This window comes from Bombina bombina, chromosome 5 (genome assembly GCF_027579735.1).
Source record: "Bombina bombina isolate aBomBom1 chromosome 5, aBomBom1.pri, whole genome shotgun sequence".
Classification (NCBI taxonomy): Eukaryota; Metazoa; Chordata; class Amphibia; order Anura; family Bombinatoridae; genus Bombina; species Bombina bombina.
This window is the reverse complement of record NC_069503.1, coordinates 115411094-115438147: the sequence shown is the minus strand read 5'-3', so window position 1 is coordinate 115438147 and position 27054 is coordinate 115411094. Positions and strand designations below refer to the sequence as shown.

The 27054-nt window shown below is 41.8% G+C and overlaps 1 protein-coding gene across 3 annotated transcripts in view; it reads left to right on the top strand.

The window, feature by feature from the left end:
• Positions 1-27054, top strand: part of LOC128660046 (oocyte zinc finger protein XlCOF6-like) — a 325836-nt gene that overhangs the window by 255688 nt on the left and 43094 nt on the right. Inside the window, exon 1 of one of the 3 annotated variants that reach the window (XR_008402502.1) lies at positions 8194-8444. The exons of 1 other annotated variant lie outside the window; for it this stretch is intronic. The gene's annotated coding sequence lies outside the window, so the exon portion shown is untranslated. Of the gene's footprint in view, positions 1-8193; positions 8445-27054 lie in introns of those variants that run through there. One more of the 3 variants, XM_053713642.1, reaches the window with a different exon arrangement.

Here is a 27054-nt window from a genome sequence, read left to right as displayed (position 1 = left end):
CCCAAGGTCGAGGGGGCGGTTTCTACTCTAAACAAACGCACTACTATCCCTATAGAAGATAGTTGTGCTTTCAAAGATCCTATGGATAAAAAATTAGAGGGTTTACTTAAAAAGATGTTTGTTCAGCAAGGTTACCTTCTACAACCAATTTCATGCATTGTTCCTGTCACTACTGCAGCGTGTTTCTGGTTCGAAGAACTAGAAAAGTCGCTCAATAAAGAATCTTCGTATGAGGAGGTTATGGACAGAGTTCAAGCACTTAAATTGGCTAACTCTTTTATCTTAGACGCCACTTTGCAATTAGCTAGATTAGCGGCGAAAAATTCAGGTTTTGCTATTGTGGCGCGCAGAGCGCTTTGGCTAAAGTCTTGGTCAGCGGACGTGTCCTCCAAGAACAAATTGCTTAACATCCCTTTCAAGGGTAAAACGCTGTTTGGCCCTGACTTGAAAGAGATTATTTCAGACATCACTGGGGGAAAGGGCCACACCCTTCCTCAGGATAGGTCTTTTAAGGCTAAAAATAAACCAAATTTTCGTCCTTTTCGCAGAAACGGACCAGCCTCAAATTCTACATCCTCTAAGCAAGAGGGTAATACTTCTCAAACCAAGCCAGCCTGGAGGCCGATGCAAGGCTGGAACAAAGGTAAGCAGGCCAAGAAACCTGCCACTGCTACTAAGACAGCATGAGGTGTTGGCCTCCGATCCGGGACCGGATCTGGTGGGGGGGCAGACTCTCTCTCTTCGCTCAGGCTTGGGCAAGAGATGTTCAGGATCCTTGGGCGCTAGAAATAGTTTCTCAAGGTTATCTCCTGGAATTCAAGGAACTACCCCCAAGGGGAAGGTTCCACAGGTCTCAATTGTCTTCAGACCAAATAAAAAGACAGGCATTCTTACATTGTGTAGAAGACCTGTTAAAAATGGGAGTGATTCATCCTGTTCCATTAGGAGAACAAGGGATGGGGTTTTACTCCAATCTGTTCATAGTTCCCAAAAAAGAGGGAACATTCAGACCAATTTTAGATCTCAAGATTCTAAACAAATTTCTCAGGGTTCCATCGTTCAAAATGGAAACCATTCGGACAATTCTTCCTACCATCCAGGAAGGTCAATTCATGACCACGGTGGATTTAAAGGATGCGTATCTACATATTCCTATCCACAAGGAACATCATCGGTTCCTAAGGTTCGCCTTTCTGGACAAGCATTACCAGTTTGTGGCACTTCCATTCGGATTAGCCACTGCTCCAAGAATTTTCACAAAGGTACTAGGGTCCCTTCTAGCGGTGCTAAGACCAAGGGGCATTGCAGTAGTACCTTACTTGGACGACATACTGATTCAAGCGTCGTCTCTGCCAAAAGCAAAGGCTCATACGGACATTGTCCTAGCCTTTCTCAGATCTCACGGGTGGAAAGTGAACGTAGAAAAAAGTTCTCTATCCCCGTCAACAAGAGTTCCCTTCTTGGGAACAATAATAGACTCCTTAGAAATGAGGATTTTTCTGACAGAGGCCAGAAAATCAAAACTTCTAAGCTCTTGTCAAGTACTTCATTCTGTTCTTCTTCCTTCCATAGCGCAGTGCATGGAAGTAATAGGTTTGATGGTTGCGGCAATGGACATAGTTCCTTTTGCGCAAATTCATCTAAGACCATTACAACTGTGCATGCTCAGACAGTGGAATGGGGATTATACAGACTTGTCTCCGACGATCCAAGTAGATCAGAGGACCAGAGATTCACTCCGTTGGTGGCTGACCCTGGACAACCTGTCACAGGGAATGAGCTTCCGCAGACCAGAGTGGGTCATTGTCACGACCGACGCCAGTCTGGTGGGCTGGGGCGCGGTCTGGGAACCCCTGAAAGCTCAGGGTCTATGGTCTCGGGAAGAATCTCTTCTCCCGATAAACATTCTGGAACTGAGAGCGATATTCAATGCTCTCAAGGCTTGGCCTCAACTAGCAAAGGCCAAATTCATAAGGTTTCAATCAGACAACATGACGACTGTTGCATATATCAACCATCAGGGGGGAACAAGGAGTTCCCTGGCGATGGAAGAAGTGACCAAAATAATTCAATGGGCGGAGAATCACTCCTGCCACTTGTCTGCAATCCACATCCCAGGAGTGGAAAATTGGGAAGCGGATTTTCTGAGTCGTCAGACTTTTCATCCGGGGGAGTGGGAACTCCATCCGGAAATCTTTGCCCAAATAACTCAATTATGGGGCATTCCAGACATGGACCTGATGGCGTCTCGTCAGAACTTCAAGGTTCCTTGCTACGGGTCCAGATCCAGGGATCCCAAGGTAGCACCTTGGACCTTCAACCTAGCTTATGTATTCCCACCGTTTCCTCTCATTCCCAGGCTGGTAGCCAGGATCAATCAGGAGAGGGCTTCGGTGATCTTGATAGCTCCTGCGTGGTCACGCAGAACTTGGTATGCAGACCTGGTGAATATGTCATCGGCTCCACCATGGAAGCTACCTTTGAGACAGGACCTCCTTGTTCAAGGTCCGTTCGAACATCCGAATCTGGCCTCACTCCAACTGACTGCTTGGAGATTGAACGCTTGATTTTATCAAAGCGTGGGTTCTCAGATTCTGTCATTGATACTCTTATTCAGGCTAGAAAGCCTGTAACTAGAAAAATTTACCATAAAATATGGAAAAAATATATCTGTTGGTGTGAATCTAAAGGATTCCCATGGAACAAGATAAAAATTCCTAAGATTCTATCCTTTCTACAAGAGGGTTTGGAGAAAGGATTATCTGCAAGTTCTTTGAAGGGACAGATTTCTGCTTTATCTGTTTTACTTCACAAAAAGCTGGCGGCTGTGCCAGATGTTCAAGCTTTTGTTCAGGCTCTGGTTAGAATCAAGCCTGTTTACAAACCTTTGACTCCTCCTTGGAGTCTCAATTTAGTTCTTTCAGTTCTTCAAGGGGTTCCATTTGAACCCTTACATTCCGTAGATATTAAGTTACTATCTTGGAAAGTTTTGTTTTTGGTTGCAATTTCTTCTGCTAGAAGAGTTTCAGAGTTATCTGCTCTGCAGTGTTCTCCTCCTTATCTGGTGTTCCATGCAGATAAGGTGGTTTTGCGTACTAAACCTGGTTTTCTTCCGAAAGTTGTTTCTAACAAAAATATTAACCAGGAGATAGTTGTGCCTTCTTTGTGTCCGAATCCAGTTTCAAAGAAGGAACGTTTGTTGCACAATTTGGATGTAGTTCGTGCTCTAAAATTCTATTTAGAGGCTACAAAGGATTTCAGACAAACATCTTCTTTGTTTGTTGTTTATTCTGGTAAAAGGAGAGGTCAAAAAGCAACTTCTACCTCTCTCTCTTTTTGGCTTAAAAGCATCATCCAATTGGCTTATGAGACTGCCGGACGGCAGCCTCCTGAAAGAATCACAGCTCACTCCACTAGGGCTGTGGCTTCCACATGGGCCTTCAAGAACGAGGCTTCTGTTGATCAGATATGTAAGGCAGCGACTTGGTCTTCACTGCACACTTTTACCAAATTTTACAAATTTGATACTTTTGCTTCTTCTGAGGCTATTTTTGGGAGAAAGGTTTTGCAAGCCGTGGTGCCTTCCATCTAGGTGACCTGATTTGCTCCCTCCCATCATCCGTGTCCTAAAGCTTTGGTATTGGTTCCCACAAGTAAGGATGACGCCGTGGACCGGACACACCTATGTTGGAGAAAACAGAATTTATGCTTACCTGATAAATTACTTTCTCCAACGGTGTGTCCGGTCCACGGCCCGCCCTGGTTTTTTAATCAGGTCTGATGAATTATTTTCTTTAACTACAGTCACCACGGTATCATATGATTTCTCCTATGCATATTCCTCCTTTACGTCGGTCGAATGACTGGGGAAGGCGGAGCCTAGGAGGGATCATGTGACCAGCTTTGCTGGGCTCTTTGCCATTTCCTGTTGGGGAAGAGAATATCCCACAAGTAAGGATGACGCCGTGGACCGGACACACCGTTGGAGAAAGTAATTTATCAGGTAAGCATAAATTCTGTTTTTGCAATGGATAAGAAAAAAGGTAGCCCATCTTTGCTTATAGTAACGGTATTTCAAACGCAGCCAATTTCCAGTTACAAGTTAGCTCAGCAGCATGTGCCCTTCTCCTATCTTGCATTAAGCTTATATATGTTTCAATAATTTGTGAAATTGGAAATGCACAACGGAAGCTTCTCTCGGATTGGCCCTTCTAGCTTGTCCCTTCTCATTGGATATCTGGGAGATCTTATCGGATTAGCCCTGGGAAATTTCATTTTTAACAGCCAAAGGCCTTCTGGCTGTCATACTGGATCTTGGCCATCGGGGGCAACAGACAAACAAACAGTTTTATTTAATAATTTCTAACATTTAAAAGCATTTCTTTAAAATGTGTAATATAAAATGTTATAATTTCTTTATATTTATAAGTTACATGTTCAAATGTACTGTACTATGTCACGTTATTTATTCTGATTATTTTAAGACCACACGTGAATTTATTCCACTTATAATATATAAAATGTGTTTAAAACCATATCTTTTATTAAACAACATAAAATCATAATATCTTCATCCTGGATTCAATTTCTAGATATGTGCATGGCTAAAAAATTCGGTTAGTTTTCGGTTCAGATCAATTAGAATTCGGCAAAATTTAAATGAATTTGTTTCGGATTTATTCGGATTCGAATGAATTCGTTTCGGATTTATTCGGATTCGGCTGAATTCGGTTCGGAAATTCGGTATGTTTTAGGTGGGATATGCTGTGTATTAGACTAGTATTATATGTACTGTATATTAGGTGTAAATACTAGTGTAATACACGGCCATCTGAATCTACCGAATAAAGTCAGTAGTTAAGAGCTTTATGGGCTAACACCGGAATATAAATCTCTTAACTACTGAGTGCTACAAAGTACACTAACACCCATAAACTACCTATGAACCACTAAACCGAGGCCCCCCCACATTGCAAACCCTATAATAAAATTATTTAACCCCTAATCTGCCGACCGGACATTGCCGCCACCTACATTATAGCTATTAACCCCTAATCTGCTGTCCCTAACATCGCCGACCCCTACATTATAGTTATTAACCCTTAATTTGCCCCCCCCAACGTCTCCGCAATCTAACTACAAGTATTAACCCCTAATCTGCTGTCCCTAACATCGCCACCACCTACATTATAGCTATTAACCCCTAATCTGCCCCCCCAACGTCGCTGCAATCTAACTACAAGTATTAACCCCTAATCTGCCGACCGGACATCGCCGCCACCTACATTATAGCTATTAACCCCTAATCTGCTGTCCCTAACATTGCCGACCCCTACATTATAGTTATTAACCCCTAATCTGCCGACCGGACATCACCGCCACCTACATTATAGCTATTAACCCCTAATCTGCTGTCCCTAACATTGCTGACCCCTACATTATAGTTATTAACCCCTAATCTACCCCCCCCAACGTCTCCGCAATCTAACTACAAGTATTAACCCCTAATCTGCCGACCGGACATCACCGCCACCTACATTATAGCTATTAACCCCTAATCTGCTGTCCCTAACATTGCCGACCCCTACATTATAGTTATTAACCCCTAATCTGCCCCCCCAACGTCGCCGCAACCTAACTACAAGTATTAACCCCTAATCTGCCGACCGGACATCGCCGCCATTATAATAAATGTATTAACCCCTAAACCGCCGCACTCCCGCCTCGCAAACACTATAATACATTTTATTAACCCCTAATCTGCCCTCCCTAACATCGCCGCCACCTACCTACAATTATTAACCCCTAATCTCCCACCCCCAACGTTGCCGCTACTATAATAAAGTTATTAACCCCTAAACCTAAGTCTAACCCTAACACCCCCTAACTTAAATATAATTTAAATAAAACAAAATAAATTTACTATAATTAAATAAATTAATCCTATTTAAAAAACTAAATACTTACCTGTAAAATAAACCCTAATATAGCTACAATATAACTAATAGTTACATTGTAGGTATTTTAAGATTTATATTTATTTTACAGGCAACTTTGTATTTATTTTAACTAGGTACAATAGTTATTAAATAGTTAATAACTATTTAATAACTACCTAGCTAAAATAAATACAAATTTACCTGTAAAATAAATCCTAACCTAAGTTACAATTACACCTAACACTACACTATCATTAAATTAATTAAATAAATGAATCCTATTTAAAACTAAATACTTACCTGTAAAATAAACCCTAATATAGCTACAATATAACTAATAGTTACATTGTAGCTTTTTTAGGATTTATATTTATTTTACAGGCAACTTTGTATTTATTTTAACTAGGTAAAATAGCTAGTAAATAGTTATTTACTGTTTAATAGCTACCTAGTTAAAATAATTACAAAATTACCTGTAAAATAAATCCTAACCTAAGTTACAATTAAACCTAACACTACACTATCATTAAATAAATTAAATAAATTAACTACAAGTACCTACAATTAAATACAATTAAATAAACTAAACTAAAGTACAAAAAACCCCCACTAAATTCCAAAAAATAAAAAAATATTACAAGAATTTTAAACTAATTACACCTAATCTAAGCCCCCTAATAAAATAACAAAGCCCCACAAAATAAAAAAATGCCCTACCCTATACTAAATTACAAAAGTTAACAGCTCTATTACCTTACCAGCCCTTAAAAGGGCCTTTTGCGGGGCATGCCCCAAAGAAAACAGCTCTTTTGCCTGTAAAAAACCCCCACAATACCCCCCCCACATTACAACCCACCACCCACATACCCCTACTCTAACCCAAACCCCCCTTAAATAAACCTAACACTACTCCCCTGAAGATCTCCCTACCTTGAGTCGTGTTCACCCAGCCGGGAAGAAGAGGACATCCAGACCGGCAGAAGTCTTCATCCAAGCGGAGCAAGAAGAGGTCTTCCATCCATCAGAAGTCTTCATCCAGGCGGCATCTTCTATCTTCATCCATCCGGAGCGGCAGCATCCTGAAGACATCCGACGCGGAGCATCCTCTTCTTTCTTGATCCGACAACTAAATGACGGTACCTTTTAAGTGACGCCATCCGAAATGGCGTCCCTTGAATTCCGATTGGCTGATAGGATTCGATCAGCCAATCGGAATTAAGGTAGGAAAAATCTGATTGGCTTATTCAATCAGCCAATCAGATTCAAGTTCAATCCGATTGGCTGATCCAATCAGCCAATCAGATTGAGCTTGCATTCTATTGGCTGTTCCGATCAGCCAATCCGATTTTTCCTACCTTAATTCCGATTGGCTGATAGAATCCTATCAGCCAATCGGAATTCAAGGGACGCCATCTCGGATGACGTCACTTAAAGGTACCGTCATTTAGTCGTCGGATCAAGAAAGAAGAGGATGCTCCGCGTCGGATGTCTTCAGGATGCTGCCGCTCTGCTCCGGATGGATGAAGATAGAAGATGCCGCCTGGATGAAGACGTCTGATGGATGGAAGACCTCTTCTTGCCCCGCTTGGATGAAGACTTCTGCCGGTCTGGATGTCCTCTTCTGCCCCATCGGATGAATACTTCGGCCCGGCTGGGTGAACACGTCTCAAGGTAGGGAGATCTTCAGGGGGGTAGTGTTAGGTTTATTTAAGGGGGGTTTGGGTTAGAGTAGGGGTATGTGGGTGGTGGGTTGTAATGTGGGGGGGGGGTATTGTGTTTTTTTTTACAGGCAAAAGAGCTGTTTTCTTTGGGGCATGCCCCGCAAAAGGCCCTTTTAAGGGCTGGTAAGGTAATAGAGCTGTTAACTTTTGTAATTTAGTATAGGGTAGGGCATTTTTTTTATTTTGGTTTTTTTTTTATTTTATTAGGGGGCTTAGATTAGGTGTAATTAGTTTAAAATTCTTGTAATATTTTTTTATTTTTTGTAATTTAGTAGGGGTTTTTTTGTACTTTAGTTTAGTTTATTTAATTGTATTTAATTGTAGGTACTTGTAGTTAATTTATTTAAATTATTTAATGATAGTGTAGTGTTAGGTTTAATTGTAACTTAGGTTAGGATTTATTTTACAGGTAAATTTGTATTTATTTTAGCTAGGTAGTTATTAAATAGTTATTAACTATTTAATAACTATTGTACCTAGTTAAAATAAATACAAAGTTGCCTGTAAAATAAATATAAATCCTAAAATAGCTACAATGTAACTATTAGTTATATTGTAGCTATATTAATAGGTAGTAGGGGCTTAGGTTAGGTGTAATTAGTTTAAAATTCTTGTAATATTTTATTATTTTTGATAATTTAGTGTTTGTTTGTTTTTTGGTACTTTTCTGATGGATGGAAGACCTCTTCTTGCCCCGCTTGGATGAAGACTTCTGCCGGTCTGGATGTCCTCTTCTGCCCCATCGGATGAAGACTTCGGCCTGGCTGGGTGAACACGACTCAAGGTAGGGAGATCTTCAGGGGGGTAGTGTTAGGTTTATTTAAGGGGGGTTTGGGTTAGAGTAGGGGTATGTGGGTGGTGGGTTGTAATGTTGGGAGGTGGTATTGTGTTTTTTTTTTTACAGGCAAAAGAGCTGTTTTCTTTGGGGCATGCCCCGCAAAAGGCCCTTTTAAGGGCTGGTAAGGTAATAGAGCTGTTAACTTTTGTAATTTAGTATAGGGTAGGGCATTTTTTTTATTTTGGGGGGCTTTGTTATTTTATTAGGGGGCTTAGATTTGGTGTAATTAGTTTAAAATTCTTAATTTTTTTTTTGTAATTTAGTGTTTGTTTTTTTGTAATTTAGTGTTTTTTTTTGTAGTTTAGTTTATTTAATTGTATTTAATTGTAGGTTCTTGTAGTTAATTTATTTAATGATAGTGTAGTGTTAGGTTTAATTGTAACTTAGGTTAGGATTTATTTTACAGGTAATTTTGTAATTATTTTAACTAGGTAGCTATTAAATAGTCAATAACTATTTAATAGCTATTGTACCTAGTTAAAATAAATACAAAATTGCCTGTAAAATAAATATAAATCCTAAGATAGCTACAATGTAATTATTGTTTATATTGCAGCTATATTAGGGTTTATTTTATAGGTAAGTATTTAGTTTTAAATATGATTAATTAATTTAATTAATTTAATGATAGTGTAGTGTTAGGTGTAATTGTAACTTAGGTTAGGATTTATTTTACAGGTAAATTTGTATTTATTTTAGCTAGGTAGTTATTAAATAGTTATTAACTATTTAATAACTATTGTACCTAGTTAAAATAAATACAAAGTTGCCTGTAAAATAAATATAAATCCTAAAATAGCTACAATGTAACTATTAGTTATATTGTAGCTATATTAGAGTTTATTTTACAGGTAAGTATTTAGATTTAAATAGGATTCATTTATTTAATTATAGTAAATTTATTTCATTAAATTAAAAATATATTTAACTAAGGGGGGTGTTAGGATTAGGGTTAGACTTAGGTTTAGGGGTTAATAACTTTATTATAGTAGCGGCGATGGTGGGGACGGGAGATTAGGGGTTAATAATTGTAGGTAGGTGGCGGCGATGTTAGGGAGGGCAGATTAGGGGTTAATAAAATTTATTATAGTGTTTGCGAGGCGGGAGTGCGGCAGTTTAGGGGTTAATACATTTCTTTCATGTAATTGGCAAGAGTCCATGAGCTAGTGACATATGGGATATACAATCCTACCAGGAGGGGCAAAGTTTCCCAAACCTCAAAATGCCTATAAATACACCCATCACCACACCCACAATTCAGTTTTACAAACTTTGCCTCCTATGGAGGTGGTGAAGTAAGTTTGTGCTAAGATTTCTACGTTGATATGCGCTTCTCAGCATTGTTGAAGCCCGATTCCTCTCAGAGTACAGCGAATGTCAGAGGGACGTGAAGGGAGTATCACCTATTGAATACGATGATTTTCCTAACGGGGGTCTTTTTATCATGGGTTCTTTGTTATCGGTCGTAGAGATTCATCTCCTACCTCCCTTTTCAGATCGACGATATACTCTCAAATTTACCATTACCTCTACTAGAGAACTGTTTTAGTACTGGTTTGGCTATCTGCTATATGTGGATGGGTGTCTTTTGGTAAGTATGTTTTCATTTACTTAAGACACTCTCAGCTATGGTTTGGCACTTTATGCAAATTATATAAAGTTCTAACTATATGTATTGTCCTTATATTTGCCATGAGTCAGGTTCATGTATTTCCTTCTGCAGACTGTCAGTTTCATATTTGGGAATATAAACACTTTAAGAAATTTGTTTCATACCTGGGGTTTAGTCTTTTTTCAATTTGACTACTTTTGCATTTGCGGGTATTAGGCCCGCGGGTGCGTCAAATCTTAGACTTTATTGCGTCTTTTTTGGCGCAAACTTTTTGCGTGGGAAATTACGTTTTTGACGCAACTTCGTCATTTCCGGCGTCATACGTGACGTCGAGACTTTTCACACGGCGGCGTCATTAGTGACGCAAGTGTGTCATTTCCGGTCATTTTTGGCTCCAAAAAAAAAGTTCACGTTACGCTGTGCGTCATATTTGGCGCCAATTTTTCTTCATTATTTCAATACCCCATTGTTTGCCTCCTGCTTTCTTTTCTATCAAGAGGCCTATGCTTTTGCATTTTTTCCCATTCCTGAAACTGTCATTTAAGGAAATAGATAATTTTGCTTTATATGTTGTTTTTTCTTTTAAATTGAGCAAGATGTCCCAATCCGATCCTGTCTCTGAAGTTTCTGCTGGAACATTGCTGCCTGACGTCGGTTCTACCAAAGCTAAGAGCATTTGTTGCAAAATTGTAGAAATTATTCCACCGAATGTCATTTGTAATAGTTGTCATGATAAACTTTTAATGCAGATAGTTTTTCTATCAGTAATAGTACATTGCCAGTTGCAGTTCCTTCAACTTCTAATGTGCATGATATACCTGTAAATTTCAAAGAATTTGTTTCTGAATCTATTATGAAGGCTTTGTCTGCATTTCCACCTTCTAATAAACGTAAAAGGTCTTTTAAAACTTCTCATTTAGCTGATGAAATTTCAAATGACCAACAAAATAATAATTCATCCTCTTCTGATGAGGATCTATCTGAGACAGAAGATCCTTCCTCAGATATTGACACTGACAAATCTACTTATTTATTTAAAATAGAGTATATGCGTTCTTTATTAAAAGAAGTGTTAATTACTTTGGATATTGAGGTAACCAGTCCTATTGACGTTCAGTCTAATAAACGTTTAAATGCTGTTTTTAAACCTCCTGTGGTTTCCCCAGGTGTTTTTCCCATTCCTGGGGCTATTTCTGATATGATTTCTAGGGAATGGAGTAAGCCAGCTACTTCCTTTGTTCCTTCTTCAAGGTTTAAGAGATTGTATCCTTTACCAGCAAAATCTATAGAGTTTTGGGAAAAGATCCCCAAAGTTGATGGGGCTATTTCTACTCTTGCTAAACGTACCACTATTCCTATGGAAGATAGCACTTCCTTTAAGGATCCTTTAGATAGGAAGCTTGAATCTTATCTAAGGAAGGCCTATTTATATTCAGGTCATCTTCTCAGACCTGCTATTTCTTTGTTTGATGTTGCAGCCGCATCAACTTTCTGGTTGGAAAATTTAGCGCAACATGAATTGGATTCTGACATATCTAGCATTGTTCGCTTACTGCAACATGCTAATCATTTTATTTGTGATGCCATTTTTGATATTATCAAAATTGATGTTAGATCCATGTCTTTAGCTGTATTACCTAGAAGAGCTTTGTGGCTTAAATCTTGGAATGCTGATATGACATCTAAATCTAGATTACTATCTCTTTCTTTCCAAGGTAATAATTTATTTGGTTCTCAGTTGGATTCTATTATTTCAACTATCACTGGAGGAAAAGGAGTTTCTTTGCCTCAGGATAAAAAACCTAAGGGTAAATCTAAGGCTTCTAACCGTTTTCGTTCCTTTCGTCAGAATAAGGAACAAAAACTCAATCCTCCTTCCAAGGAATCTGCTTCCAGTTGGAAGCCTTCCTCAAATTGGAATAAATCCAAGCCATTTAGGAAACCAAAGTCTGCCCCTAAATCCGCATGAAGGTGCGGCCACCATTCCAGCTCAGCTGGTAGGGGGCAGATTAAGGTTTTTCAAGGATTTTTGGATAAAATCTGTCCAAAATCATTGGATTCAGAGCATTGTCTCTCAAGGGTATCGAATAGGATTCAAAGTAAGACCTCCTGTGAGAAGATTTTTTCTATCACACATTCCTGTAAATCCAGTAAAAGCTCTGGCTTTTCTGAAGTGTGTTTCAGATCTGGAGTCTTCAGGGGTAATCATGCCAGTTCCTCTTCAGGAACAAGGTTTGGGGTTTTATTCAAACCTATTCATTGTACCAAAGAAAGAAAATTTGTTCAGACCAGTTCTGGATCTGAAAATTTTGAATCGTTATGTAAGAGTACCAACTTTCAAGATGGTGACTATAAGGACTATTCTGCCTTTTGTTCAGCAAGGTCATTATATGTCCACAATAGACTTGCAGGATGCATACCTTCATATTCCGATTCATCCAGAACACTATCAGTTTCTGAGATTCTCTTTTCTAGACAAGCATTACCAATTTGTTGCTCTTCCATGTGGCCTAGCAACAGCTCCAAGAATCTTTTCAAAGGTTCTGGGTGCCCTACTATCTGTAATCGGAGAACAGGGTATTGCGGTGTTTCCTTATTTGGACGATATCTTGGTACTAGCTCAGTCATTACATACTTCAGAATCTCACACGAATCAACTAGTGTTGTTTCTTCGGAAACATGGTTGGAGGATCAATTTACCAAAAAGTTTCTTGATTCCTCAGACAAGGGTCACCTTTTTAGGTTTCCAGATAGATTCAGTGTCCATGACTCTGTCTCTGACAAGAGACGTTTAAAATTGGTTGCAGCCTGCCGGCGCCTTCAGTCTCAGTCATTCCCTTCAGTGGCTATGTGCATGGAAGTTTTAGGTCTCATGACTGCAGCATCGGACGCAATCCCCTTTGCTCGTTTTTCACATGAGACCTCTACAGCTTTGTATGCTGAATCAATGGTGCAGGGATTATACAAAGATATCACAATTAATATCCTTGAATCCCAATGTACGACACTCTCTGACATGGTGGATAGATCACCATCGTTTGGTTCAAGGGGCTTCTTTTGTTCGCCCAACCTGGATTGTGATCACAACAGATGCGAGTCTTTCAGGTTGGGGAGCTGTTAAGGGGTCTCTGACAGCACAAGGGGTTTGGAAATCTCAAGAGGCGAGATTACCAATAAATATTTTAGAACTCCGTGCAATTCTCAGGGCTCTTCAGTTCTGGCCTCTACTAAAGAGAGAACCGTTCATTTGTTTTCAGACAGACAATATCACAACTGTGGCTTATGTCAATCATCAGGGTGGGACTCGCAGTCCCCAAGCTATGAAAGAAGTATCTCGGATACTTGCTTGGGCGGAATCCAGCTCCTGTCTAATCTCTGCGGTACATATCCCAGGTGTAGACAATTGGGAGGCGGATTATCTCAGCCGCCAGACTTTACATCCAGGGGAGTGGTCTCTCCATCCAGATGTGTTTTCTCAGATTGTTCAGATGTGGGGGCTTCCAGAGATAGATCTCATGGCTTCTCATCTAAACAAGAAACTTCCCAGATACCTGTCCAGGTCCAGGGATGTTCAGGCGGAAGCAGTGGATGCGCTGACACTTCCTTGGTGTTATCAACCTGATTACATCTTCCCGCCTCTAGTTCTTCTTCCAAGAGTGATTTCCAAAATCATCATGGAACAGTCTTTTGTGTTGCTGGTGGCTCCAGCATGGCCACACAGGTTTTGGTATGCGGATCTGGTTCGGATGTCCAGTTGCCCGCCTTGGCCACTTCCATTACGGCCGGACCTACTATCTCAAGGTCCGTTTTTCCATCAAGCTCGTAAATCTGTCTCTAGGAAGATTTATTATAGAGTTTGGAAGGCTTACATTTCATGGTGTTCTTCTCATAAATTCTCCTGGCATTCTTTTAGAATTCCTAGAATTTTGCAGTTTCTTCAGGATGGTCTGGATAAAGGTTTGTCTGCAAGTTCCTTGAAAGGACAAATCTCAGCTCTTTCTGTTTTATTTCACAGAAAAATTGCTATACTTCCTGATATACACTGTTTTGTACAGGCTTTAGTTCGTATTAAGCCTGTCATTAAGTCAATTTCTCCTCCTTGGAGTCTTAATTTGGTTCTGAGGGCTTTACAGGCTCCTCCTTTTGAACCTATGCATTCTTTGGATATTAAACTACTTTCCTGGAAAGTGTTGTTCCTTTTGGCTATCTCTTCTGCTAGAAGAGTTTCTGAGCTATCTGCTCTTTCTTGTGAGTCTCCTTTTCTGATTTTTCATCAGGATAAGGCAGTTTTGCGGACTTCTTTTCAATTTTTACCTAAGGTTGTGAATTCTAACAACATTAGTAGAGAAATTGTTGTCCCTTCTTTATGTCCTAATCCTAAGAATTCTTTGAAGAGATCCTTACATTCTTTGGATGTGGTAAGAGCTTTGAAATATTATGTGGAAGCTACTAAATATTTCAGGAAGACTTCTAGTCTATTTGTTTTATTTTCTGGTCCTAGGAAAGGTCAGAAAGCTTCTGCTGTTTCCTTGGCTTCTTGGTTGAAACTTTTGATTCATCAAGCTTATTTGGAGTCGGGTCAAACCCCACCTCAGAGAATTACAGCTCATTCTACTAGATCAGTCTCTACTTCATGGGCTTTTAAGAATGAAGCTTCAGTCGATCAGATTTGCAAAGCAGCCACTTGGTCCTCTTTGCATACATTTACTAAATTCTACCATTTTGATGCATTTGCTTCTTCGGAAGCAGTTTTTGGTAGAAAAGTTCTTCAGGCAGCTGTTTCAGTTTGATTCTTCTGCTTTTGATTTAAGTTTTTTTCTTTTCAAAGTGAAAATAACTTATTTTTTGGGTTGTGGATTGTTTTTTCAGCGTAATATGGCTGTTTTTATTTTATTCCCTCCCTCTCTAGTGACTCTTGAGTGGAAGACTCCACATCTTGGGTATTGATATCCCATATGTCACTAGCTCATGGACTCTTGCCAATTACATGACAGAAAACATAATTTATGTAAGAACTTACCTGATAAATTCATTTCTTTCATATTGGCAAGAGTCCATGAGGCCCACCCTTTTTATGGTGGTTATGATTTTTTGTATAAAGCACAATTATTTCCAAATTTCCTTTGTTGATGCTTTCTACTCCTTTCTTATCACCCCACTGCTTGGCTATTCGTTAAACTGAATTGTGGGTGTGGTGAGGGGTGTATTTTTATAGGCATTTTGAGGTTTGGGAAACTTTGCCCCTCCTGGTAGGATTGTATATCCCATATGTCACTAGCTCATGGACTCTTGCCAATATGAAAGAAATGAATTTATCAGGTAAGTTCTTACATAAATTATGTTTTATTATAGTGGCGGCGATGTCCGGTTGGCAGATTAGGGGTTAATACTTGTAGTTAGATTGCGGTGACGTTGGGGGGTGGCAGATTAGGGGTTAATAACTATAATGTAGGGGTCGGCGATGTTAGGGACAGCAGATTAGGGGTTAATAGCTATAATGTAGGTGGCGGCGATGTCCGGTCGGCAGATTAGGGGTTAATACTTGTAGTTAGATTGCGGCGACGTTGGGGGGGGCAGATTAGGGGTTAATAACTATAATGTAGGGGTCGGCGATGTTAGGGACAGCAGATTAGGGGTTAATAGCTATAATGTAGGTGGCAGCGATGTCCGGTCGGCAGATTAGGGGTTAATACTTGTAGTTAGATTGCGGCGACGTTGGGGGGGGCAGATTAGGGGTTAATAACTATAATGTAGGGGTCGGCGATGTTAGGGACAGCAGATTAGGGGTTAATAGCTATAATGTAGGTGGCGGCGATGTCCGGTCGGCAGATTAGGGGTTAATACTTGTAGTTAGATTGCGGCGACGTTGGGGAGGCAGATTAGGGGTTAATTAAATTTATTATAGTGTTTGCGAGGCGGGAGTGCGGCGGTTTAGGGGTTAATACATTTATTATAGTGGCGGCGATATCCGGTCGGCAGATTAGGGGTTAATAATTGTAGTTAGGTTGCGGCGACGTTGGGGGGGCAGATTAGGGGTTAATAAATATAATATAGGGGTTGGTGGTGTTAGGGGCAGAAGATTAGGGGTACATAGGGATAACGTAGGTGGCGGCGGTGTCCGGAGCGGCAGATTAGGGGTTAATAAGATAATGCAGGTGTCGGCGATAGCGGGGGCGGCAGGTTAGGGGTTAATAAGTGTTAGATTAGGGGTGTTCAAAGACTCGGGGTACATGTTAGGGTGTTAGGTGCAGACTTAGTATTTCCCCATAGGAAACAATGGGGCTGCGGTGTTAGTTTTTTTTTTAGCCGAAACTGCCACATTGTTTCCTATGGGAGAATGCCGAATTTTACCGAGCTAATTCGGATTTATTCGGCGATACGGCAGCTATTTCGGATTAATTCGGTAGATTCGGAAGTATTTTAATTCGGAAATTCGAATCGTTCCGAATCTCCGAATTTACCGAATTTTCCGAATAAATCCGAAACGAATCGCACATGTCTATCAATTTCCTTCTTCAGCCATCCGCTCAACATCACATACATAGATATATGTGGTTCTCGCACAATTGTATCTACATTGGATTATTATCCCATGCAGATTAATGTTTCATATCTGTACTACCATTAGCAGTTGAGAGGGCATACCGACTGGGTCCTTTAAAAACACTACCAGATGGAACAATCAAGACTAGTCCGATTATAGCCAGGTTCCTCAATTTTCAGGACAAGGTTAAGCTTATGCAATATTATAGACAGAAGGCCCCATTAATAATGGAAGGCAAATCTGTGTTAATGTTTCAAGACTTCTCAGCCGAGACATCTCAAAAACGAAGAGAAATGACTCCCTTATGTACAAAGCTAATACAGGCAGGCATAAAAGCCACGGTTATTTACCCCGCAAAAATTAAGATATTAACAGATGGTGAAAATAAGATTCTTAATACTTCTGAGGAAGTCAGGGAATTTGCAAAGGTGAAAACCATCCCACTTTGAAATGATGATTTACAAAACTGTTGTTTTAAATTACTACAGACATGTATACATGGATTAGGAGAATAAGCTGCCTATGGAATGGGCTTTGGCTAAAGATTTTGATGCTGTTCAATATTTCTTTTATTTTGAAGGGACAGGGTTTGTTTGTTTTTTGGGGGGGTTTTTTCTCCCTCCCCCTCCTCCTCTTCCTCCTCTCTCCCACTTCCTCCTGCTTCTCTTCACTGACATTAATACCTAGAACTTTGACATATTTGGTAAGGTGGCTTGAACCTTTGATATTTTTTTTTTTTTAAATATATTTTATTGAAAAACTCAAGCTTTGTATACAACATATAAATTTCACATATATGTTTTCCAGTCTTTACTTTTTTTTCTCCAATTTCTCATTATTGTCCTTGGCAACTTGTGCCATTGTTATAGATACTGCTAAGTTTCACAGTTCCATTATAGAGTCTGAGTCCATATAGGCCCTACGGCCAAACAAACATAATCAATGATACATGGTAAAAATACTAGCTTGTAACCAAACAAATATAAAGTTTCATGTAAAAGATGAAACCATGTGTGACCTCTGTGTAACACCAATAAAAGGAAAAGGGTCATAGGCTCACCCATGAAAGGATTTTTACAGGTGATTGATTCTGCACGATTTGTAGTCCCTCACTTCCCAGGTCTGTCATTGCGTTCTTCGCGTCTTTGTGTCTTATCCCTACTTAGCCAGTAGGTAGGTATGTTATGTCAGTGGTCACGTCTTTTACCCTGAGGTGTAGTGTTTCTGCGTTGTCTGATGTCAGTGGTCAGTGTTGCGCTGCTCCCATTGTTGCAGCATTAGGTCATGTATGTCTGCTGTGCCATGAACCTTTGATATTTTTAAATGGTTCACATGGTTAATTTTGCCTCCTGGAATGTTGGGGGTATTACATCACCGCAAAAACGCAAAAAAATCCTGGCACAGTTAAAAAGACACAAAACTGACATTGCTTTTCTACAAGAAACGCACCTGAATGAGACTGAATTAAGTAAACTTAAGTATGATTGGGTGGGAGAAGTGGTTGGTACTCCTTGTGTAAGCAGGAAAAAGGGAGTTGCACTCCTGTTTCACAAAAAACTTCAATATAAAACTTTAAGAAAGTATTTAGACCCAGAAGAAAGGTATCTTATTGTTCAACTTGAAATAGCAGGAGCAAAGCTCACACTGTGTAATGTATATGGCCCTAATAAAATAGACAAAGTCTTTTGGGCAAATCTACAGTACAAATTGATATCCAGTTTTTCAGATAACTTGATTATTGCAGGTGATTTTAATCTAGCCAGGTATCCTACATTAGATAGATTAAAACCCTCATTAAATGGAAACAGTAAACAGGAAGTTAAATTACTTAAGAATTTTTGTAATTCATTATATCTTAAAGACATTTGGCGGGTGCAAACCCCAGATACGAGGAAATTTTCATGTGAGTCTCACTCACATCGTACAATGTCTAGGATAGATTATTTTTTAGTAAGTGAAAAATGTTAAGGTTAGAGATGAAGTCTGAAATACAAGAAATAATTATATCAGACCACGCTATTATTACTTTGAATCTTAAAATAAATAGTTTACAAGAAAGCAATTTTAATAGGTTTTTCTTCCCCAGATATCTCACCACAAATACCCAATTTAAGGCATGGCTAAGAATAAAATGGTTAGACTTTATTCAGACCAATTCAACACCAGAGGTCAAATTAGAAATTTTATGGGAGACTTTTAAAGCTGTGATAAGGGGTAAAATCAAAGCATACTTGGTAGTTCAAAAGCGTAAATACATGTCTAGAGATATTGAACTTGCTTCTCAGTTGCATAATATATATAATTCTTACATTAGTGACCCCTCAAGGGTATTATGGACAGCCTACCAAAAAGTTAAAAAGAAAAGAGAAATATTCTTAGCGCAAAAGGTAGCACAAGATGAAATTCCTAGCAAATCTAACCAAATTAAAAAAAGGAGGGATACAATTGGACCCATTAAGACCCTATCAGGCCGAATTACCAATATTAAAGAAATTCAAAATGATATATTTTTGTATTTTCAGGAAGTATATGCAGAGACTGCAGTAAAAATGCAAATCAAAAATGACTTATGGGGAATAATACAGGTCCCAAGGTTAGAAAGGTCTAGATTAGATGAACTGATTTTGCATATTACAGTGTTAGAGGTAACAAATGCAATAAAAAAATTGACAGCAAACAAGGCCGCAGGGCCAGATCAACTTCCTGCGTAGTTGTATAAGATCCTTTCTGAAGATATTGCACCCCTGTTAGCATCCTTATTTAATCAATACTTTATTGAGAATATTCCATGGTCAAAGTATTTTGCTGCATCTCTTATAGCTTTAATCCTTAAAAAAATAAAAATCCAGAAGAGATCAGCTCTTACAGACCGATTTCGCTATTAAATAGCGACTATAAAATACTGATGTCCATAATTGCTTATAGATTTAAATCCCTTGTCGACTCATTAATTCATAAAGATCAAGTAGGCTTTATGCCAGGCAGAAACTCTTTGCATAACTTACGTAAACTCCAGTTAATACTTAATTTTTTTCAAAACCAATCAGATAAGGAATACAATAGTCTCAATTGATGCAGAAAAGGCCTTCGACTCCATATGGGATCATTTGTTTACAGCACTAAGAAAGTATGGAGTCGAGGGTCCTTTTCTGTAATTCACTTGTTCAATATATAACTCATCTACGGCGGCTGTCATTGTGAATGACACTCTTTCAGATTATTTTCCCTTACATAAGGGATCAAGATAGGGTTGCCCATTGTCCCCCTATTTGTTTAACTTGGCATTGGAACCCCTTGCTATACAGTTAAGGAAAGAACTGGCTGGGATCAGGTTGGGCAAAAGGAGAATAACAACACTGCTATATGCTGATGACCTATTAGTATTAGTATCTAACACAAAAAAGAATATACCAGTCTTAACTCAAATATTACAAGACTTTGGGACCTTTGCAGGTTACAAAGTCAATTCCTTAAAATCAGAAATTTATTGGTTAAGTAAAAATAAGAATTCATTGCAATCCCTCCCTTTCAAAGATGCAAAATATTTGGGCATTAAATTATCGATTAATTTTAAAAAATTGTAAGATTTTAACTACCCTCCAACCCCAAGGCAGAACATAGTGCGATCTGCGATAATATCACAGAAAGTGGAGACTGCCTGCAGAAAGAATTGCCAGTTATGTTAAGCACAGAATTTTCTTCAACAGGATTTTTTTTATTTTTCTGCAGTGCAACCGGCACATTTTTACTTTAAAATTAATGGCTAATGGCTGATGCTGATGAAATTGATACTTTAAATTGATACTTTTTTTAGATGCTGCTATATCTTAATTTGTTAGTTTTAGCCGCCAGAACGGCTTCTGTTCCTTTGACTGAGAGGTAAGTGCAGCCAGGGATGCGCAATTCATATCCCCCAGGACATGTTTTTCTTTTTACATTTATTAGGGCAATGGGTAAGCAGAAGGGGTAAAGTCGCTCTCTCAGGCAGCAAATTATTCAAAGCACTGCTTAAAACTTAGCCGGTCCCCCGCCTCTCTACTTTAGCCCGCGCCCAGGCTGGAAACGTGTTATGAATGTGTGCACAGCGCTAGCTTGTTTTCATGTTTAGGTGTTGTGTCACTGTCTACTTTAGTGAAATCATTCAAAGCTATTAAAACTGAGCCGGTCCCCCCCCTCTCTACTGAAGCCCGCGCCCAGGCTGGAAATATGTGTTGTGAATGTGTGCACAGCGCTAGCTTGTTTTCATGTTTAGGAGGCCCTTGATGTGTGAGTGTAATAAGGCTGATTATTTTACCATTATCGTGTATTGTTAGTTCTTGTGGGAACGATACTGAAATGTAGTGCATTTCATTGCTTGTCTTCTGAGTTCACCTGAAGAACATGTTCATTGTGGATATTAATTTCCATAACCTTAACCATTAGACACAACATCGGCAGCCAAATGGTTAAGGTTATGGAAATTAATATCCACAATGAACATGTTCTTGAGGTGAACTCAGAAGACAAGCAATGAAATGCACTACATTTCAGTATCGTTCCCACAAGAACTAACAATACACGATAATGGTAAAATAATCAGCCTTATTACACTCACACATCAAGGGCCTCCTAAACATGAAAACAAGCTAGCGCTGTGCACACATTCACAACACATGTTTCCAGCCTGGGCGCGGGCTAAAGTAGAGAGGGGGGGACCGGTGTTCTGTTTCATCAGCTGTTGCACACATATTTCATCTAATGCGCATGCGTGCCAGCGTCATCGCATACCTGGCCGCATACGTCACTGCTGAAATATTTAGCCCTGTGAAATTTACAAGCCCTTTCTATAGCGCATGCGTAGGATTTTCTATCCCAAATGGCGCGCTCATGAAAAGCCTGTTTATTAGCCGACTCGGCAAAATTCTGAACTCCGCCCCCACCGCAACTACTCGTACTGCTGTAAAGCATCGTGCATGTCATTATATTTCATTATAGCCTACAATTCATTGTGCTGCTCCTTGTTAATAAAAACAGCATTTACTGCTGAAAAAACACGTTTAAAGAAACAGGTTGTTATATTTCTTTACAGCTCAAATTCATTGTGCTCCATGTTAATAGACAAAACATTTACTGATGCAAACAAATGAAACAGGTTGTTATATCATCCAATAAAAATTCATCAAAATAATGTAAGTGATTCTTTCATATTTCTTTCTCTGAATATCCTTTGTTGAAAAATAAAATTCTCTGGATATCCTTTTGTTACAGAAGCATTAGTTATTTTGTTGTGAAGAGCTTATTTCCCAGCAGCAATGCCTGAACCAGCAAGCCAGCGCCTAAGAAGGGCTCCAAGAAAACCGTAACAAGTATCATTTCATAAAGGGTTAACTCTGTTCAGTTTTGAGAAAACTATTTTCTGAGGCAGGTTTCCTAGCATATTGTGTACTGTAATTAAGTTTGTGATAAGCATTCACTGCTAGGTGATAAGAAGGACTCAATTGTTTTCTTGTGTGTACTTGTTATCTGCGGTGGCCTGTCCAAGGGCTTTGTCTAAATGTGTGATGGGGGATTTTATGCTTCCCCCCCTGGGAGTGCCCTGTGTGCATGTAACCTAAATAAAAAGCAGGCTGGGCATCCCAGTCCTCAGTTCTTGGTTGTCCCTCAATCGCAGCGTTGACTCGTTTTTGTGGGCAGAAGGGTATCCTAGCTGTACTACAGCTAAGGGAGATTATTCTATATTTGCGAGACTCATATAGAATACTATGGAAAGCAGCTTCTCCCCTCTTTAGCAATAGGGATCCAGGCTACTAAGCGGTCCATCTCTCAGCGAGACTAAGGGTAACCGTAACATTTGGCGGCAGCGGCGGGATTTTCCTGGATTTCCTAGGAGAGGTACAGAACGGATGGAGAGCGCTTACGAAAAATTGAAGCGTACAACCCTAAAGGATTTACTTGAAAGCAGAGGGGGGTACGCCAGCAACCGGCCGAGGAGAGAGCTGATCGCAGAATTGAACGAACTGGATCAGAGCTTCACAATGGCGGAAACACCGACCACGATTAGTGACGAAAAAACCAGGATTGTTCGGGAAAGGCTCTCATTATACGGGCCGAACCCCTCCATGGAATTGGTACAGCAGTTGATGGCGGAGGCGGACGAGGATATACGAGAGACTCGAGCCCACGAACTCAACCTAGCGAACGCACACCGCAATGCTGTAGCCCCGCAGGTAATCATCCCTGTCGAAAATGCTGGGAGGCCCAAGATACCCTATACGGCATTTCGACCCTTTCTAGAGAGCGAGACAGGGATTGATGAATATTTGGCGGACTTCGAAAGGCAATGTGCCCTGCACCAGATTCCCAACAGAGAGTGGCCCACGATATTGTCTGGGAAACTATCCGGGCGAGCCCTGGAAGCCTTTCGTACTCTGGGTGCTAAGGAAGTGACACAGTATGAGCTAGTTAAGGAGACACTGTTGCGACGGTACGCTGTAACTCCGGACACGTATCGCCGACAGTTTCGGGGCACGGAAAAGAAGCCTAACGATACCCATATGGAATGGGCGCACCGAATGCGGAGAGCGGCAAATCACTGGCTGAGCGGAAGTAAAGCGGTGACTGGGGAGGAAATTTTACAATTGTTTCTCTTAGAACATTTTTATAATGGCATGGAACAGCAAGGGAAGGAATGGCTGCGAGACAGGCGGCCTTCTACCTTAGAAGAAGCAGCCAAATTGGCTGATGAACATTATGACTCCCGTCTTCACGAACCCATGAACTACCGAGCTCCAGCACGGGTCGAACCCAGAGAGGTTTACCGTGCACCCCCTCGTGCTGAATTCCGAGCCCCGGTGCCCACAGGGCCCGTCCGATACTCAGGGCCACCCAATAACAGCTCTGAGCGTCACAGACCGACTTGCCACCGATGCAAGCAACCAGGGCATTTCATGGCTAGCTGCCCCCTTAATACGCACCAGACACCCAGGAATTACAATTACCCCTCTGGGTCCTATCGTCCGGCCCGGGCCCTCTGTGTTAACCAAGAGGCCCCTATGGAGGGATATGTGGGGCCGCTTCACGAGGCAGACCCTGTATATGCTGCCTCAGATAACCGCCAGCACCATCGGCAGAGGGTATGGCTCGAGGGGCGATCTACCGAGGGATTGCGAGACACAGGGGCTACTATCACGCTGGTACAGAGTCATTTGGTGCCAGAGCACAAGCGATCCGGACAGACTGTGGCCGTTAGAGTGGCGGGGGGGGATGTGTACAAAATTCCAACAGCTAAAGTGCATCTTGATTGGGGAGCGGGAAAGGGGGCTGTGAACGTGGGCCTAATGGATAATTTACCTGCCGAAGTACTACTGGGCAACGATTTGGGCCCCATGACTTCTGCCTATGCTCCAGTATGCAACAACGAGGCGGACCCAGTGACTACACGGGCCCAAGCCCGGACAGAGCGAGAGCTCTCACCAGTGAGGGAGACACAGGTAAGACCTACCCCGACCTTGCCTGACAGGTTAGGCCCCATACCCTGGGACACCCCAGATGCTTTCGAGGCAGAGTCTAAGATTGACCCGACCTTACAAAAGTACCGGGAACGAGCAGAGACCGGAGGGGGCGGGGCAGATAACGAAACATTCTTATGGGAAAAAGGGAAACTATACCGCTGGACAGAGAAAAGGGGACAGCGTAGGCGACAGCTGGTAGTGCCCCACAAATACCGTCAAGAAATCCTCAAAATAGGCCACGACATCCCCTTAGCAGGCCACCTAGCCGTTACCCGTACCCTACACCGCATTACTCACACGTTCTTTTGGCCAGGGGTGCACGCTGACGTTAGAACTTACTGTAACACCTGCGATGTGTGTCAACGAGTAGGAAGGCGAGGCGATCACCCTAAAGCCCAGCTAGTAAATATGCCCATTGTAGAGGAACCCTTCAGCCGGGTTGCTATTGACCTAGTGGGACCACTGGCTACCCCTAGTCCCTCCGGTAAGCGCTACATTCTTACCGTAGTGGACTACGCTACCAGGTACCCAGAGGCTGTCGCCCTATCCAACATACAAGCGGATACGGTAGCGAATGCACTAGTACAGGTGTTCTCCCGGGTAGGATTTCCAAAAGAAATCCTATCCGACAGAGGCACCCAATTTACGGCTGAATTAACCCAACAACTCTGGCAGGTTTGCAAAATTAAGTCCCTCCTGAGCTCCCCATACCACCCCCAGACGAACGGGCTGTGTGAGAGGTTCAATGGGACCCTCAAGCAAATGCTCAAGACGTTCACTCAGGAATACCGAGACTGGGAACGCTTCCTGCCACACCTCCTATTTGCTTATCGGGAGGTGCCCCAGGAAACGACAGGGTTCTCTCCCTTCGAGTTGCTCTACGGAAGAAAGGTACGGGGACCCCTAAACCTGATCCGGGAGCACTGGGAGGGAGAGATGGAGGCTGACGGTGTCCCCATTGTGCCATACGTGCTGGAACTCAGGGACCGAATGGAGCAATTAGCCAAATCCGTGCGGGCTAATCTCCAGTTGGCCCAGAGAAGACAGAAAGTATGGTACGATCGGGGGGCCCGAAAGAGAATCTTCACCATAGGACAAAAGGTGTTAGTACTTAAGCCGGTGAAGACAGACAAATTGCAGGCGTCCTGGCAGGGTCCCTACCAGATCGTAGAGAAAAGGGGAGACACCACTTATGTGATAGCTAGCTGCCATGACAACAATCTTAGAAAGACATTCCATGTAAACATGCTCAAGGAATATTTTGAGCGACCAGAGAACGTGACGGCCGTATGTTGTTCCCCTCAGGAAGACCCCGACAGTTTACCCATTCCAGACCTATTAGAAAAGAGTCTCCCCACAGGTATAGTGGCGCAGGTTCAGATAGGGGACCGACTTAGCCCCACTGAAAGGGAGCAGCTCAACCAACTCCTCCAGTCCAAACACCTCACCTTCTCCCCGAAGCCAGGGTACACTACTTTAACCACCCACCAGGTAGATACTCCGGGACAAGCTCCCTTGCGCCAGGCTCCGTACCGAATCCCCGAAGCAGTTAGGACAGGAATGAAGAAGGAGATCGATGAGATGCTCCAGCTCAGGGTAATTGAGCCCTCCGATAGTCCATGGGCCTCCCCAGTTGTCTTGGTGCCCAAGAAAGATGGGACCACCCGGTTCTGTGTAGACTATCGGAGGCTCAATGAAAATACCGTGACGGACGCTTACCCTATGCCCAGGGTAGACGAGCTACTCGATCGTATAGCCAGGGGAAATTACCTGACCACTATTGACCTCTGCAAAGGTTACTGGCAGATTCCCCTGGCCCCGGAGGCTATCCCCAAGTCGGCATTCGTCACCCCATTCGGCTTATATCAGTTTAGGGTAATGCCGTTTGGGATGAAGAATGCCCCAGCTACATTCCAGCGCTTGGTGGATAGGCTCCTGGATGGCTTCCAGAGTTTTGCTTGCGCCTACCTGGACGACATAGCGATCCACAGTGAGTCCTGGGAGGACCACTTAGCTCATGTGGGAATGGTTCTGGATCAGATCCGGGCTGCTGGCCTGACTCTGAAGCCAGAAAAATGCCACTTTGGGATGGCCGAGGTACAGTACCTGGGTCACCGGGTGGGGTGTGGAAAGCAGCGACCAGAGCCGGCCAAAATAGAAGCTGTCGCCAATTGGCCCACCCCCATCACTAAGACTCAGGTCCTAGCCTTCCTGGGCACGGCAGGGTACTATAGACGGTTCGTACCAGACTACAGCACACTTGCCAAACCCCTGACTGACTTGACCAAGAAGAACTTACCTCGACAGGTCCTGTGGTCTCCCCACTGTGAAACGGCTTTCCAGGCTCTCAAAAATGCTCTAATTAACGCTCCTGTCTTGGCGGCCCCAGCCCTTAACAAACGTTTTATCGTCCATACAGACGCTTCCATGTTCGGGCTGGGAGCTGTCCTCAGCCAAGTAGGCGAAGATGGAGGGGAGCATCCAGTTGCCTACATCAGCCGGAAGCTCCTGCCCCGCGAAGTCAGCTATGCAGCGGTCGAAAAGGAGTGTTTGGCTTTGGTGTGGGCATTAAAGAAATTGACTCCCTATTTATATGGTCAGGAGTTCACTCTGGTCACCGACCATAACCCGTTGGTGTGGCTGAACCGGGTCTCTGGAGATAACGGCAGGCTATTACGTTGGAGCTTATCGTTGCAACCCTTCAATTTCACCATTACTTACAGACCTGGGAAACAGAATGGCAACGCCGACGGGTTGTCCAGACAAACAGACCTCAGCCCCGCATAACCAGCGGTCTGGACAGCCTTAGTCTGCCCCGAAAAGGGGTCAGACCGTGTCTGCCAGAGTGTTCCACAGAAAGGGAGCACTGTTACAGAAGCATTAGTTATTTTGTTGTGAAGAGCTTATTTC